The sequence below is a fragment of the Oryctolagus cuniculus genome, chromosome 15, assembly GCF_051225735.1.
Source record: "Oryctolagus cuniculus isolate XC-2025 breed Fujian yellow rabbit chromosome 15, ASM5122573v1, whole genome shotgun sequence".
Lineage (NCBI taxonomy): Eukaryota > Metazoa > Chordata > Mammalia > Lagomorpha > Leporidae > Oryctolagus > Oryctolagus cuniculus.
In genome coordinates this window covers 91878900-91897250 of record NC_142881.1, presented here as the reverse complement: position 1 = coordinate 91897250, position 18351 = coordinate 91878900, and the positions used below count along the sequence as shown (strand labels likewise).

Below are 18351 nucleotides of genomic sequence, written 5' to 3'. Positions count from 1 at the left end.
GCAGCAAAGAAGCAAAATCAGTTCAACACACCAGTATGAGAGGGGGAAAAAAAACCTCAACAAACGAAAACAATATTCAAACCACAGCATTTAGTATATCTACAACCAGCTCAACATCAACATTTATAATATATCAATAATTTTTATCAGATTTCCTCTGTTGGGAACCTTTTTAAATATGTTCTGATTATTTACAACTGTACAAGCAAAGCACACTCCCAACATGCACATATTTAATACAGTATCAACTATTTCCAATTACAGGATTTTTCTGAAAAAATGATCAACTGTTTAAGATCCTTAAGGTATATTACAAAAACTACTGCTGATTCTTGTACTATGGTATGCTTACTCAGTAAAACTAGCAACAGGAGATCCACACAGTAACTGAGTAACTGATCCACTCATGTCAACCTAGGTACAAATCTCCATGAACTCTAAGCTCTCTTATACAAAAGTTAAGGCAAAGTCATTTTCTTTTCTTTTCTTTTCAACTTTTATTTAATAAATATAAATTTCCAAAGTACAGCTTATGGATTGCAGTGGCTTTTTCCCCCCATAACTTCCCTCCCACCCGCAACCCTCCCATCTCCTGCTCCCTTTCCCATTCCATTCACATCAAGATTCATTTTCAATTATCTTTATATACAGAAGATCAATTTAGTATATATTAAGTAAAGATTTCAACAGTTTGCACACACACAGAAACACAAAGTGTAAAGTACTGTTTGAGTACTTGTTATACCATTAATTCACATTGTACAACACATTAAGGCAGAGATCCTACATGGGGAGTAAGTGCACAGTGACTCCTATTGTTGACTTAACAATTGACACTCCTGTTTATGGCATCAGTAATCACCCTAGACTCTTGTCATGAGTAACCAAGGCTATGGAAGCCTTTTGGGTTCACCAACTCTGATCTTATTTAGACAAGGTCATAGTCAAAGTGGAAGTTCTCTCCTCGCTTCAGAGAAAGGCACCCCCTTCTTTGATGGCCCGTTCTTTCCACTGGGATCTCACACACAGAGATCTTTCATTTAGTTTTGGTTGGTTTTTTTTTGTTTGTTTGGTTTTGGTTTTGGTTTTGATTTTTTTTTTTTTTTTTTTTTTGCCAGAGTGTCTTGGCTTTCCATGCCTGAAATACTCTCATGGGCTCTTCAGCCAGATCTGAATGCCTTAAGGGCTGATTCTGAGACCAGAGTGCTATTTAGGACATCTAAGGCAAAGTTATTTTCAAGTTTAAGTACAATTCAAGTCTTTAAAGATTGGATGGAAATAATTTTAAAAAAAAACTCAGTTTTGTTAAATAACATTTCATGGAATAAACTGTATGGTTGCATGTAGCAGGAAGTATTTTAATGTCTGCTGCTTAGAATACTTAAAGAAAAATTTTAGGCATTTTAAAACAAAATAATTTATATTTAAATTTATTATAAACTTAACTTTAGTACATCCTTGTTCTTCAGAAGTGCAATACTTCTAGAAGTGAATCAATGAGACCATCATCTTGGAGGTAAAAAGAGCAACAATTTTTATCCTCCAGCAGCCAGAGGGGAATAAAACCACAAACACCATTCTCTCACCATTACATAACTTTTAAATGCATGTGCTGATACAGAGGTTCAGGAAGACATCCTCATGGAGTTAAGATGAGGACTCTTCAGAGAGAGTGCCTGGGGGCAGGGGAACATGGACAGAAATGTGCATGGAGCAGGTGCACTAGGCCAAGAGCCAGAGCAGCCAGCTCACAGGGATCAAAACCACTCCATGGTACAACATCCTGGCAATGTGTCAGTGGCCAACAAAGTATATTTTCATTTAGGTTCTATTCACAATGTGTTTTTTTTAATTTTTATTTATTTATTTATTTATTTTTTTGACAGGCAGAGTGGACAGTGAGAGAGAAAGACAGAGAAAGGTCTTCCTTTTGCCGTTGGTTCACCCTCCAATGGCCGCCATGGCCATCGCGCTGCAGCTGGCACACCACACTGATCCAATGGCAGGAGCCAGGTACTTATTCTGGTCTCCCATGGGGTACAGGGCCCAAGCATTTGGGCCATCCTCCACTGCACTCCCTGGCCACAGCAGAGAGCTGGCCTGGAAGAGGGGCAACCGGGACAGAATCCGGCACCCCGACCGGGACTAGAACCCGGTGTGCTGGCACCACAAGGCGGAGGATTAGCCTAGTGAGCCACGGTGCCAGCTCACAATGTGTTTTGAATTGATTTTAGGTAACAGCCACTTGCAATTGAGGGGAGAAGCTGGCTACTTGCTGGCAGGATGTCAAAACTCAAAGCTTTCAGGTTTCTCTAGGGTGCGTTCTGCAGGTTCTTTCTGCCTGCTGGATCCAAGAAGGACTATATGTACATTTATATGTATTTTTAAATGCTAGAATCACTTGCTAACAGTTTAGATGAAAGCACAGCTCCCATGCCAGTGTGTCGGCAACCTGACACTGCCAATCCCTTTCCACCTCAAGGCCAAGGCCGCCCTTGCCAGCCCTCATCCATCTGCTGGGGCATCTGAGATATGCACTTGTAGATCAATATTATTTTTTAAAAAATATAGGGCTGGCGCCGCGGCTCACTAGGCTAATCCTCCGCCTAGCGGCACTGGCACACCGGGTTCTAGTCCCGGTTGGGGTGCCGGATTCTGTCCCGGTTGCCCCTCTTCCAGGCCAGCTCTCTGCTGTGGCCAGGGAGTGCAGTGGAGGATGGCCCAAGTGCTTGGGCCCTGCACCCCATGGGAGACCAGGAGAAGCACCTGGCTCCTGGCTCCTGCCATCGGATCAGTGCGGTGCGCCAGCCGCAGCGCACTGGCCATGGCGGCCATTGGAGGGTGAACCAACGGCAAAGAAAGACCTTTCTCTCTGTCTCTCTCTCTCACTGTCCACTCTGTCTGTCAAAAATATATATATATATATATATATATATATAAAGTAGCATAGTTCCTTTAATTTATAAAAATTCACTATATGTAGCTTGATTCAGAACCACACAGAGACTTAATAGAAAACACCAATCTGTTGGGTTAAAAGCATTTTCTATCCTGAAAAAAATCACACTTACGCATCACCTTCAGTTAAGCACCAACCAAAAATAGGGTTAATTAAATCCTGAAAACCATATTTTTTTCCAAGAGGGAGAGAATCTGACTCACAGAAGAAAAAATAACTTGCAAGCATTTCATGGGGCTCACAGACACTGCAAGCACCTAACCAGCGACTCATTCTCATACTGAGTGGGAAGAGTGTTTCACTTGTGGCTAATGCAGCTCTATGCAACTGCTCCCAGACATAGGATTTTCACTGAGGAGACTTGGGGGGAGTGTTCTGTCCTCTGTGAAAACACTTTCCAACAGCTGGCAGTGAGGGCCAGTGCCCAGGCTGCCTCCCCTGGTCTTTGGGGACTCCGGGAGTGGACTTGAGGGCAGGGGCTCCTCTATTTTCCCATGGGTGCAGTGAGCTTCTCCTCCTTCCTACAACTGCGGGGGTTTGAATTTTGCTCTTTTGGGGATTGCAGTGGGGAAGAAGGCAGCTCTTTACTGGTTCTCTGACAAATCTCCACATAACTGGGCTTTCGCAATTCTGTGGCAGCTCCATGCACCTGCACTGATTTACATGCAGTTGTAGTAAGGACAGAAGGGAGTCTGTCCACACTGTGGGTTTCCCTCTGCTTTTCTACCACCTTGGGATCCTCAGGTAAATGGGCTGGGTGGGGGGGGATCATTCATATGTTGCTGATACAGCACAAGAAGCCAGCAGTGAGGGCTCTCTGGGGACCACTACAGGAATAGCGTTCCTACTTGCATCTGCATGGAGACTCCTTTCCTTTGATAATCCTATTATTAAGCTAGATAGCCTGTTTTCAAACAAGTCCTCTCTTCAAATTGCCTGCAGCTCCAGGTAATGGGGGGAAGTTGGAAAGCCCCAGTTCAAAGTTTGGTGATGGAGGCTTTGGTCATGTTGGAGACTGAGTTTGGCTGCTTGTAAACTTCTCCCTTTTCTTCCTATGGCCAAAGGAATTTTTCTTGATTCTGGGAGGATACAGTCTGAGTGAAGTCAGGGGAGAGGCTGCAAGCTTGAAGGTTGGAGATGTAAACCCATGTATAAATCCAGTATTTGGGAATAGAGTTACCAATGGTGGATCAAAATAGCTATGCATTGTTGACAATGTCTGGGGGCAGTCAGACTGTGCAGAGGAAACTGTTGTTGGGGACTATATACTGGAGGTAAATAAATGATGTGTAACACTGCTGTGTATAAAGGTTTATGTCGAGAGCCCTAAATCCATTCTTTGGCAAAAATGGGTTTATAGCTATTGCCTTTGCTTTAACTGCACCTTAATTGGTTTTCCTTGAAAAGTTTTGACTTTTCACAGGTATTTGTAAGCCTGTTGAGTATCAGCTTCTGTTTCAAATGTAATAAATCAATTATCATTATAGGCAAATTCACAGTTTATAAATTTCAGTAAGTTATTTCTTTTAAATAGTGCTTCTACTTCTTCCACAGGGGTAGATTCAGATATTTCTCGCAATATTACTATACAATGATTTTGATTTGGCCTTACTTTTTCTCCCTTCTCATCCACCTGGACTAAAGATAAAGATCTCAGCACTTCAACAATCAAATCCACACTAGTACTGAGTTTCTTCATATGGTCAAGGTTAGCTACCATTGTAATTAGAGCATACTGATCACTATCCATCTGTGATGTAAGATACATGGCACTAGCAAGAGTCTCCCTAGATAAACAGAATTCCAATTTTTTTAAGTACTTCTTGAGCATCTTCCTGGCTTTCTGGTTGAGATTCATTTCCTCCTGTTTCACTATTTTCAGGTAGTGATTCGTATTCTGTGTGATCCAGAGCCAAAGAGTTCATGTCTGCTTTGACTCACGTAAATCTGGTAATGCTGCATTCTCATGACTTTTGTCACCATCACCATTGACATCCAATCCCTGCGGGCTGCAGGCTGCACCATGGCCAGCTGTCTCCTCCCATGCAGCACTCAAACCGACAGCTGCACTACTTGCTTCCAAATGTAACATGAGTCCCCCGTACTTTCACATTAGGGTTTAGCTCTGAAACCTTAGTTGTTGGTACCTGACTCAAAGCTGGGATGGAACTTGCTTGAGAAGTGGTTTGAGATATAGGACCATTCATCACATGAGAGCTGTCCTTGCCCTCTTGGCCTCGCTGTGCCTGCAGTTCAGCCAGAGCTTTAGCGTCCTGACCAGAAGTCATGGGTTCCACTGGGAGAATGTAAACTTCAGGATGCTGCCAGTGCCGCCCGTCCAACCCGACCGGCCTCTGGCAGGCTCCTTGCTGCATCCCCGGTGCCCAGCGACCATGCAACACATGGGGAGAACGGAGGAGGGAGACTGTAGGAAGAGGCGGTGCTGCGGCCCTGGGCTGGACCCAGGGAGGAAGGGCTGGCACAGGTCGGATGCAGCGGCTGAAAATGTCTCAACCTCGACAATCCGATCCCCGACACTCCTTCCCTTAGCATGAGAACACACCTAAATAAATCCTTAAAAAGTTGTATGTGAATCAATCTGGCAGAAATTCACTAAATACCAAGCTGATAGCATCCATCATAGAGCAGATGGGAGACTGAGCAGAGCCCAGCATCGGACTGTGCGCTTCTGACGAGAATACAGGGCCCACATTTTCTCAGAAAGAACACTGGACAGACCCAGCTTGAGTCATCTCTGCTTTTGATATCTCTTAAGGGTTTACATATTAGGAAAATGTCAAGGAGAATTCCAGAAAAATAACATTGACTCACAATGGGAGAAAAGATATTTTAACACAGTTGGAAAAAGATGTGCTAGGTCTGTGGATTGGGCTACAATATTGAATTAATGTTGGTTTCCTAAATTGGGGTTCATATGCTTTTTATCAGGGGACCACCCTTTGATTAGCAGAAATGTCTTAGGTCAGGGGCAAAAGTGCTAAAATGATACTAACTTGGCATTCTCAATGAATGGGACTCATTAATGGTATTTCTGTAAGTTTGAAACAATTTCAAAATTACTCTTAAAATGACTAAATTGTAAAATGACAATATCCATATCATGTTAGTAAAGCAGGGACAGCATCAAATACTATAAAGGCTAAACCTTACCCAATTCCTATTAGGCCAAAGTTGTAAAACTTGTCCCCTTCTAAGCATCTACATGCCTGTGTGGAGACTGCGCAAAAAATAGAATAATATTCACAATGCATTTCTTGTTGTGAATGTATTTGTGATAGTTTGGAAACAGCTTGATCTTTCTATTTTAAAGGTTTTGAAAACCCTGTTGTTCTTTAAAAATAATTAATTTATTTTTGTACTTGAAAACAGAGATAGAGGTGTATCTCAAATCTGTTGGTTCACTCCCCAACTTTATGCCACAACTGGGCAGGACCAGGCCCAAACCAGCAACCTGAAACACCATCGGTCTCTACAAGGGTGGCAGGGACTCAACTCCTTTAACCCTCATCACTGTCTCTCAGAATGCACACCAACATGAAGCTGGAATCAGAAGCAGATCTGGGACTTTTCCCAAGCTCTCTGACATGGGATGCAGGCATCCCAAGCAGTGGTCACACCACTATGTCAAATGGCCACTCCTTAATTTTTAATTTAGTTTTTATTTGAAAGGCAGAGAGACTGAGAAAGATAAGCAGCAGACATCACTCATCTGTTGGTTTACTACACAATGCCCACCACAATCAGGACTGAATTAGATGAAAGACAGGAGCCAGGAGCTTCATCCAGGTCTTCCATATGGTTGACAGAAATGGTTGGGCCATTATCCACTGCTTTCTCAGACAAACTAGCAAGAATCTAGAATGAAAGAGGAGTTGCCAGGACCCAAACCTGCACTCCTGTATGAGATGTCAATGTCAGAAGAGCAGCTTAACCTGGTGAATCACATGCTAGTTCCTGCATCAATTCAAAGCAGTGCACTCACCCTACCCTATGTATATTCAAATAATGCAAAGCTGGACATCCCCTCCCTTTCCTTATTATAAAAACCTCAGTCCTGCTTCACCTCAGAAGAACCACGGTTCAGTTTAAACTGAATCTGTCTCCCAATTTGCAATCCTATTCTGCATCTGAAAAACATCTCTCTGATTTTATTTTAATCTCATTAATGACCTTTTGCTTTACATAATCCAGGACTATCTGGTCTTGTCTCCTTGCCTACTGGCAGATTTGGCAAAATGTTTTATAATAGGTATTTTCACTTCCCTTGGGTGAATACCTGAGGGATAAAATGTTAGGTAAGTGAATGCTACATTTTTTCCTAAAAACTCTTCCTTGAATTAGAATCCATATGTCTTAATATTTATAAAACAGATGTTCTTCAGAATCACATCCTATACAGCTTTCCCTCAGATGTCTCAAGCAGGGCCTGAGCTTCTGTGGTGACATCCATAATCACATCCTTGAATGTGAGTAGCTCCTAAAATATGGACATCCTTGCTCAGCCAAGGCCATCTGTACCAATGTCTAGGAGAGAAGGTCATAACTGTACCAAGTGGGTGGCTCTATGGATAGAAAATTTAAACCATGGTTGAGATTACTCTCAAGTATTTCCCTGTGCTGGCCTTCCATGCATCTTTTCCACACAATCACTGGGATATGTACACAATCTGAAGAGTCAGTGATTTCAATATATGGGAGTGTCACAGCTATGCTGTGAAATAACCCGTAGATGTCTGAGTAAAGTGGGAAATTATACATGATTATAAATTTTTGAACTTAAGAATATAAAACTATTTCCTTATCAGTTTCAAATGCATCTCCTAACTCATTATGAGGCAGCTAAACATGAATTAATTCTGACATATCAACTATGACCATGAGTTAACTGTTCTCTGATATGAACCTTAGGTTCCTCCACAAAATGACTGAACATTGGAAGAGGCAAAGAGCTAAAGTATATGGTGTTCCTTATGTAGCAAATAATAAATGGGATTTCTGTTTGTTTGTGTGAAGCTGGAGAGGATGATGAAACAGTGACCAGCACTAGTCAGACTGAGCAATCTAAATACAAAACCTGGGGTTCAGCAGGTGCAGCTCTTTCACCTCTATCTCCTTTGTGTTCACTGTCACAAATAAGAAGCAGTTCCAGACAGGCTCAGATTCCTGAATTGCTGCAATATGATGGTCTTAGCCTGATTTCTTCTGTGGTGAGGACTCCCTTCTCTCTTCTCTGGGATTTCCAATCATCAGTTATTATTTTCCTTGTATCTGTTACTATTTTATTTATTTCTTTGAGAGGCAGAGTTTTAGACAGAGAAAGAGAGAGAGTTCTTCCATCATCTGGTCCATTCCCCAAATGTCCACAATGGCCAGATCTGGGCCAATCCCAATCCAGGAGCCAGGATCTCCTCTGGGTCTCCCATGTAAGTGCAGGGGCCCATGCACCTGAGCCACCTTCCACTGCTTTCCCAGGCCATTATCAGGGAGCTGGATCAGAAGTAGAGCAGCCAGGACACCAACCAGTGTCCATAAGAGATGCTAACACCACAGGAGGAGGATTAACTTTCTATGCCATAGTGCCAGTCTCATTTCCTTGTCTCTTAATCCAGCCTATCTGCTAAATGGGAAACAGAATATTTCCAATTTAATGTCATCTCAACAGTCATTCCAAAAATTTTTTATTGTTACATGCCTTTTAAATCTACAGCCCGGGGGCCAGCATTGTGGCATAGTGGGTAAAGAAACTGCCTGTGACACCAGCATCACTCATGGGTGCTGGTTCAAGACCTAGCTGCTCCAATTCCAATTCATCTCCCTGCTAATATGCTTGGAAATGCAATGGATGATGTCCCATGTGCTTGGGCCCCTGTACCCATGTGAGGGATCTGAAAGAAACTCCTGACTCCTGGTTCCAGCCAGAGCATTGTGGCCATTTGAGGCGTGAAAGAGTGGAAAGAAGATCTCTCTCTCTCTCTCTCTCTTCCTTTCTCTATGTAACTCTGACTTTCAAATAAATAAATATTTTAAAAAATCTTAAATCCACAGCTAAAAGTAAATAAAATTGCTCTTCATATATTATATGTATTTTAAAAATATGGATAAGAGGAGCAGGCAGGTCTGGTAGTTAGATGCCTGAATCCTACATTACAGTGCATAAGTTTGATATCTTCATCCAGAACCATACTCCAGTTTCCTGTTACTGCAGACCCTGGAAAGCAATGGTGATGGTTCAACTAACTGGGTTCCTGCCACCCACTTGGGAAACCTATATAGAGTGCTTGACCCCACCTTAAGTATTGGTACAGTCTTGACCACTGCAGATATTTGGGGAGTGAATCAGTGATAGGGAGCTTTAAGCCTAATAGTTGATTTTATTCTGCAGCCAATCTTTTACAACTATGTTGATACACAGAAGTCTTTTCAAAACCAGACCACCCCTGAAATCTTTAGTTTGCATGCTCGCACGCTGATGCTTACATGTTCCAATATCTAATTTGGTCACAGTAGTCTGGATAACCAAGGTCACATGTTGGGGTGTGCAAGTGAAAGCAAAAACAGGACATGGGGTCTCCTTCTCCAGAAAGTGTGCACAGACTAACCCAGTGTGTTTTCTTCACTGATAAGGATTATAATAGCCTATTGTTGAGCATGTGCACGTGTTCATAGAACTAAGGTTTCTCTGAAACACGTTTAACAAGACGTATTAGATAAACATTGTGAGAGTCCTGAATCCACACTGGTCTGAGGCATCTCCCCCACTCTTTCCTGGCATCAGGAAAGCAAAAACACAGGGGTGCTGTGCTTATGGAGAGCTTCATCATTCCCACAAATCAGGCCTGAGAGACTTTCTGTGCCTCACTGTTCCCACAACTGCCCCTATTATAAATCAGGTGGACATCCTGTGCCTCCTGGTGTCAGGTATCTTCTCCAGCTGCTCAGCCCACATCCCACACCCCTTTGTTTGGCTGCTCCAACCTATCTCCCACCTGTCTCCCACCTCCCCTGGGAGAAGTTCCCTAGAAAACCCCAGCCCTACACCTGAGCCCAGAGCGCCTCTCTCTCTGAGGATACTCCTGGCAGTTCTTCACCCTAATAAAACTTTCTTTGCTCAGCATGGTCTTGGTTGTAGTTCTCAGTCATGGTTGCAAACCCTAACAAGCATGTCTGAGAAAGCAGCTGTATGTTCTTGTGAAGTCTACGTTCTCACAAGGGCTCAATGCTCTTCTTGTTAGTAGGTCATAAGCTATCCGTAATCAGCACCTGAGGTCACACTCTGTGTACTAGGAAGAAAATGTCTTCACTAAGAGTGCTCTGGCAGAAATCTTATTCCCCACATCACACTTTATCATCTTTACAAACCTCTCTGGGAACAACCAGGTTGACCAGAGCTGAGTCCACTGTGTGTGTGAATGAACGTGACTTTTTACTTCATATCTAAATGCTGTTCCTCTATTTTGGATTGCATATATGTTTGTGTGCTTATGCTTTGATTCATAGTAATTCCTCATGTTATGGAATTGATTTGCATTGAATACAAACTGCAAATAAAATAAATGAAATGTTGAAAGAGAAAAAAATCTATCCAAATGTTCCAATACATCCCATAAATTTTTTAAGTTTAAATTGGTGGACACAAATGAATAACTCCATCTTGCTCTTCTATCCAACCCTCTCATTTGTCCCTCACTCAATGCTGCTCAGCCTCTCCTAGTACCTCTAACACTGATTGAGCTCACTGCAGAAGTGTCTGTCTCCCCACTGCACTGTGAACTTCTGCCTTCACTCAGCTCTATCTCCTGTGTTCACCACTCACTTAAATTCACTTCAATCCCTCCAATGGTTAATAATGGAATTATTTCCTTAGCAATTCCATGATATAGAAGAGAAAAACCACAATCTTTCATGTTTTTTCTCTGTAGGAAAATTCTTCATGGAGAAAGAAATCTTAATGTAAATGTTGGAAAGATATTATTGATCATCCTCTAGCCTGATACACTTGGACAAGGGTCCTACAAAAATAAAGCTAGAACTATATTTATTGGATGCATTTTGAAGTCTCAGGCCAAGATGAGAGGCTGCCCATTTTCTTACACAGGAGGTTCCATTCATAGGACTCAGCTGCAGTTGCATCATCATAAACTCAGCAGAGACTGGTGTTTCTTCCTGTGTTCTCACCCAAAGATAGTGTGATAACTATCTCCAGTTTGGTCTCCTGACCAAACTGGAGAGAGAAAGGAGACATCATTGCAGTCTCTTCAACATTCCTAGATAACACCAGTCATGGCTCTCTACTCACTTGGGAATAGCCTGCCACCAGACCTACTCACAAGCACCTGACATATGACCGACAGAGGGAGCCCTTTTCTTATCCAGGGTCAGGTAGAAGAAGGCTTAAGTACTATGACCACAAGGGCAGTTGTCATTCTAAGGTAAGTGACATATACATGTGTCTACACACACACACACCAGATCTCTAGGATTTTTTCATCTAAAAATTTCATTTCTACTGAATAGAAGCCCTTCCTACCATCCATAACCACTCTTCTACTTTCTGTTTCTAGTATTCTGATTATTTTATTTATTTTAAAGATTTATTTTATTTATTTGAAAGACAAAGTTAGAGAGTGGTACAGCCAGAGAGAGGGGTCTTCCATCCACTGGTTCACTCCCCAAAACACCGAGATAACCAGAGCTGAGCCAATCTGAAGCCAGGAACCAGGAGTCTCTTCCAGGCTTCCCACTCATGTGCAGGGGCCCAAGGTCTTGGGCCATCTTCTACTGCTTTCCCAGGCCATAGCAGAGTTCTGGACCAGAAGTGAAGCAGCCAGGACTAGAACCAGAACCCATATGGGATGCTGGCACTGGAAACAGGAGCTTAAACCCACTGCCCCAGAGTGACAGTCCCTCTGACTACTTTATTTATTTCATATGATTGGAATCTTACAGTATTTTTCCTTTGGGGACTGATATTTTTGGCTAATTTCATTTAATAAAATATATTCAAGGTTCATCCATATCACAGGATTTCCTTTTCTTCTGTGCCTGCATAACTTTTCACTGTGAGTACAGGCCACACTAGAAATCTTGGCCACAGTGAATTATGCTGTGATGAATAATATTTATATTTTGCTTAAATTGAACTTTCAATACTTTTAGATATATACCCAGAAGTAAGAGTATCAGATCATATAAAAAGGTATATTTTTAATTTAATCAAGAGACACTGTTTTCTGTGGTGGTTGTGCCATTTTACGTTACCGCCAACAAAGCACATGTGGCTGAAAATCTTTGTATCTTCACCAACAAAATTGGGTGTTCCTTCTCTTTTTTAAAGAACAGGAGCAGGAGATCTTATCAGCCATTTTTAGTCCATGGTTATGAAGATCTCTTTGCATCTGCACTCAAAGTGATTCAGCATTGGGCTTCATTGTCAGTGTGGTGCAATTGTCCTTCACTCAGGGAGAAGTATACAACTCTGTTAAGCACATTTTCAACTCTGTGCAATGGTTCTTTTTTTTGGAAAAAAAAGATTTATTTATTTATTTGAAAGAGTTACACAGAGAAAGGAGAAGCAGAGAGGGAGAAAGAGGTCTTCCATCAAATGGTTCACTCCTCAATTGGCCCCAACGGCCGGAGCTGCACCGATCCAAAGCCATGAGCCAGGAACTTCTTCCAGGTCTCCCAAATGGGTGCAGAGACCCAAGGGCTTTGGCCATTTTCTACTGCTTTCCCAGTCCACAGCAGAGATCTGGATGGGAAGTTGAGCAGCCAAGACTTGAACTGGTGTCCATGTGGGATGCTGGCACTTCAGGCCAGGGCATTAACCCACTGCACCACAGCGCTGGCCCCTGTGCAGTGGTCCTAAAGGTAGATCTAGTGGTATCATAACACCATCTGGCTATCAATACTGTTTCTGTTCCATGTAACTTTCTGTTAGCAAGGTCAAAGCACAGATTTCTGTCTGAACATTTCTTTAGCTTAGGATTCACATAAAAGTTGAGCACCATCACATCATTCTTCTTCCCATTCTGTCTGCCATGACCTAGAGTGCAGACCTAACAGGCTGACCCACATTTTAACTCTTCCAATAAATTGTTCCTATATGGGACAGAACACCCTACATGAGGCTCCCAAAAAAACACACACAAAAGGGAAAGTAGTGTTGCAATGCCCAAGTGAGATCAGAGTGGTGATCTTGCCTAGAGTTTCCTTCTTTGGGACAATCCATGTCACCATGGGACCCTTCCTGCCCAAATGTCCAAGGTATCAATAGTGAGAGCTGAGCCAATATCTGCAGGATTTCTTGAGTCTGGACCCCTGGAAATTCAAGACAGAAGAGCAGGACAGATGGCTTTCTCCAGTGGTCTTCAGCAAAGAAAGCTTGACACCCTGAGTTCCAGGTCCTATTGTAGACTTTCACCAAAAAATTGATTTCATTTCTTGGGATCCACTTCCATGGGATTCTTCAGCAGAAAAAAAAACCTCTCCAAGGTCTTATGCTCCACCTGCCTCATGCCATGTCCATAATCACACACATGTATGCCACATAGCCCGATCCAAAAACCTCAGGGAGTGCCTGGGTACAATCAAGACCCAGCTTTGCAGAGACAGAACTGAGTTCCAACATGGTTCCCTCTACCCTCTCAGTTATGTGACCCTGAAAATTCACTGTACCTCCTAAAGACTCTGTAGCCTGGGCAATGGCAAGTAGAATGGAGTTAGGGATGGTGGAATTATAGGAAATTTTCATTTGATGGGTAGAGAATTTCAGTCTCATAAGGAAAAACAGTTCTGAATATTGGTCACACAGCAATTTGCTTATACTCAACACTACTCAACATACACTTAGAAATGCTTAAATGATAAAATTTATCAGCTATATTTTGTATTGTCAGTACCACAATAACAGTACATTTAAAAAGTGGTCAAATGCCTACATCCTATATGGCTGCCAGTTTGAGTCTTGGGTGCTCCACTTTCCATCCAATTCTTCACTAATGTGCCTAGGAAAGCAGTGGAAAATGTCTCAAGTACATGGCCCTGGCACCCACATGGGGTACCTGGAAGAAACTTCTGGTTCTTGGCTTCAGATTGGCCCAGCTCAGGCCATTGTGGTCATTTGGGGAGTGAACCAGTAGATGGAAGATCTCTCTGTCTCTATCTCTCTAACTCTGTGTTTGAAATAAGTAAAGCAAATCTTTAAAACAAAAAAGAACTGTTGATGTGAAAAAGTTCAAATACATATCTAATAAAGGTTAACATGTTATGCTTTCTCAGAAGTACAGTTAATGCTTATTATTTGTGTACCATGTCTTATATTTGCCCATTTCCACAATAACATTTCTGATTCCATTTTGCTGAGCTGCTATGTTGATTTTTTTATTAGGAATCAGTAGATACCATCTTCTCTCACTAAAGACACTGATGACAGAGTGCAGAAGCCATGCTCAATGTGAGTGAGGCCTGGGTTCCCTCCCTCCTGGCTGTGTTTGAGGGAAACATAATTTGGTCACTGCTGAGCCTCTTATGCTTAGGTGGAATCAAGTGTGTCTTGTTATGAAAATAGAGATCATGTGTTCACAGCCAGGGCTAAATCCTGGGACCCGTGCATTTCCTCATAAGATGTGCACACCTGAGCCCCAACTCCTCATGCACCAACAATTCCACAGCAGGAAGAACAAGCATGACCCCTGCCCCTGCAGCAGGAGCTAGTTCTATCCTCACTTACCACTTGCACTGACAGGTGGGATGGATCACTCCCTGAAGAAGTCCTGGGACAATATTCTCAGTATAAGACATGGTTTTATGCCAGAGAAATGCATCAGAGCTTGAGGATCATACAAGTCCAACTCCATTTGTGCATAACAAAATATTTCTTCTGTTGCATTTCCTTGGAGTAGAAGTTTTTATTTTTTTTCTCTTTATTCACCATTTTCTACATCTTGAAAATTGATTGATTCTTCTTCATGGTCCTATGTATGTTTTGAAATCCTCATTTTGTTCCCATATTATTCTTGATATTCTTTTTTTGTTTGTTTGTTTGTTTTTAAATTTTTTTTCTTTTTTGACAGGCAGAGTGGACAGTGAGAGACAGAGAGAAAGGTCTTCCTTTTGCCATTGGTTCACCCTCCAATGGCCTCTGTGGCCTGAGCACTGCAGCCGGTGCACCACGCTGATCCGATGGCAGGAGCCAGGTACTTATCCTGGTCTCCCATGGGGTGCAGGGCCCAAGGACTTGGGCCATCCTCCACTGCACTCCCAGGTCACAGCAGAGAGCTGGCCTGGAAGAGGGGCAACTGGGACAGAATCTGGCACCCCGACCGGGACTAGAACCTGGTGTGCCGGCACCACAAGGCGGAGGATTAGCCTAGTGAGCCGCAGTGCCGGCCCTTGATATTCTTGAGTTGTTCACCTGTGTACTTTCCTAGGTTGAACAACATGTATACTCAACCTCAGAACACTACAATATATAAAGCAAATGTTGACAGCTCTGAAGGGATAAACAGCAATCGAACAAACAGAAGAGGTCAATACTGCACTTTCAACATAGACTAGCATAACTAGGTAGGAAATCAATAAAGAGGGGTAGATTTGAACAACACTGTATATTACACAGAGAGCATTCTATCTGACAGCAGCAGAACATGTGTTCTTCTCAATAGCTGTCAAAAATTCTCCAAGTGGGGTCAACTAATTCAGAAAAAAAAGTGTCAACAGTTTTTAGAAAATTGAAGTATACCATTGTCTTTCATAACTCCAATAAAATAAAAATAGAAATCTATTCTAGAAAAACTGGAAAAGTCACACATACATGGATCTCAATCCACACTGTCAAACAGCCATTGGCTTGAAGAAGAAATGAAAAAGGAAATCAAAAAAATATTTCAGTGGGTACATTTTGAGTTTTTTTAAAATATTTATTTATTTATTTGAAAGGCAGAGTTACACAGAGAAAGAAGGAGAGGCAGAGAGTCAGGTCTTCCATCTGCTGGATCATTCCCCAGATGGCCACAATGGCCAAAGCTGAGCCAACCTGGAGCCAAGAGTCAGGAGCTTCTTCCAGATTTCCCACATGGGAACAGGGGCCCAAGAACCTGTGCCATCTTCTGCTGCTTTCTCAGGCCACAGCAGAGAGCTAGATCAGAAGTGGAGCAGACAGGGCTTGAACCGGCACCCATATGGGATGCCAGCACTGTAGGTGGTGGCTTTACCCACTACACCACAGCACCAGCCCCCATTTTGAATTTTGAGCTGGGATCCATATCAACAATCACAATCCTCAAGTCCAGGCTTGGGTACAAAGAGAAACCAGGTGAATATGGAAGGTCACCAGTAGAAAAGATCTTTGAACACTGAGAACCATGGGGATCTTTAAACAGAGCAGACAGAAATCTTATTTACCACAACAAATTTAGGAGACCAGGATGCTGATGCTTATGATTGAGTTCAAAGGCAGACTGCAAATTCATATATATTTTATATACAATATAAACATTTCATAGTCTGCTGAGCTTTATTTTATAAATGGATTGATTATACATGAGCTCCCCCATAGCATTTAGTAAATAGCTCAGTTTGCTCATTCAACAAATGTTCGGAGCCGGCGCTGCGGCTCACTAGGTTAATCCTCCACCTTGCGGCGCCGGCACACAGGGTTCTAGTCCTGGGCGGGGCGCCAGATTCTGTCCCAGTTACCCCTCTTCCAGGCCAGCTCTCTGCTGTGGCCCGGGAGTGCAGTGGACTTGGGCCCTGCACCCCATGGGAGACCAGGATAAGTACCTGGCTCCTGCCATCAGATCAGCGTAGTGGGCCGGCCACGGTGGCCATTGGAGGGTGAACCAATGGCAAAGGAAGACCTTTCTCTCTGTCTCTCTCTCTCACTGTCCACTCCGCCTGTCAAAAAAAAAAAATGTTCTTTACATGTCAGGCACTAGACACTCTTCTAGGTATATGGGATGGAGCAGCAAAAAGACACACAATCAGCAAGGCTGCTTTTTAATAGGTCACAGACTAGATATGAAAAAATGAATAAAACACACTGATGCCATAATAAATGCTATAAAAACATAAGTGTGGGATATAAAAAAGTTGCTTTGAGTACTCTGAACAAATCAATTCATTTCCTCCTAGAGTGTAGTATCCCCAAATGCTTGATCATGAAGGAAGATTTTATCTTGCTGAAAGGCAGAGTGACAGGGAAAGAGATTCACATACATGAAGGAGGAGCACAGAGAGAGAGAGAGAGAGAGAGAGACTTCCATTCACTGGTTCCCTCCCCTAAATGGCTGCAACAGTTGGGCCTGGGCCAGACTGAAACCAGGAGTCAGGAACCCCATCTGAGTATTTCATGTGGGTGGCAAGAAATCAAGTAATCGATCCATTATCTGCTAATTCCTAGGCATAGGTTTAGAGGATTGGATAAGAAAAAACACAGCTAGGATTCAAATTAGCACTCTGATATGGGATACAGGCATCATAAGTGATAGTTTAATGTGCTGTACCACAATGCCAGTCCCAGCAACTGAGTTTTATGTTTATATTCTTGATGATTATTTCCTATTCCATTTTTGCATTGGAACCTGTGAACTAAACTGCAGTAGAACGCAGAGAAAAGTTTATTTTCCTGAGAACAAATGTAGGTTTCACTCAGACTTGTTCCTGGAGGATATTTAACACATCTCAGGTTGTTTCTTTGGTTGACTTTTCTTCTAGATGTTCCAGTGTCTCAGGATCTTTGACGTATCAGTCTCCTTGTGCTCCCCTCTCTGTATGGTCTGTTCCAAGCACTCTTGTTTCCTCACCTGCTAAAATCCTTCCACTGTCTCTAACTCTCCTCATTGTATAAATGAAGCCATAGGATTTTGACTTGATGCAGGAAAAGTGTCACACATGCTACCTTAGCAGCCTCCATGTGATATCACTTATCACTTCCAGCTTTTGCATAACATGGGTAAGCTCCAGTGCCACAAAACAGCCCAACATAGACTGATCCAACAAAGAACCCACAGACAAGTCACACACCATTCAGCTGAGATGTATGTATTTGTGGATCAAGACACTAAGCATATTGCAAACCCTCAGCAGTGATGTCACTGTTGCATCCCAGAATCCTTTCAACAGAAAGATAAGATTCAAGGAGATGTTCTAATTCAAGCTGTTGAAAGCATGTATCTTTCTTAGACAAATACTAAAATTACAGGAATTTCTACTATCCAGGTCTTTATCCTTCACCAACATTCATCAACTTTTCAAAGCTTGGTTTACACTCTAAATTGCTTAACATCCATTGTAGTGTCATAGTAAATGTTACTATTGTCTGAAATTCTGTGACAGTGGGCATACTTGATGTGAAATTTCTAGTACATCTAGAT

General features: G+C 42.4%; 1 pseudogene; it reads right to left on the bottom strand.

Moving 5' to 3' along the window:
* Positions 1-3307: 3307 nt before the first annotated feature.
* On the bottom strand, positions 3308-5247 carry LOC100356221 (la-related protein 4B pseudogene; annotated as a pseudogene).
* Between the last annotated feature and the right edge of the window lie 13104 nt (positions 5248-18351).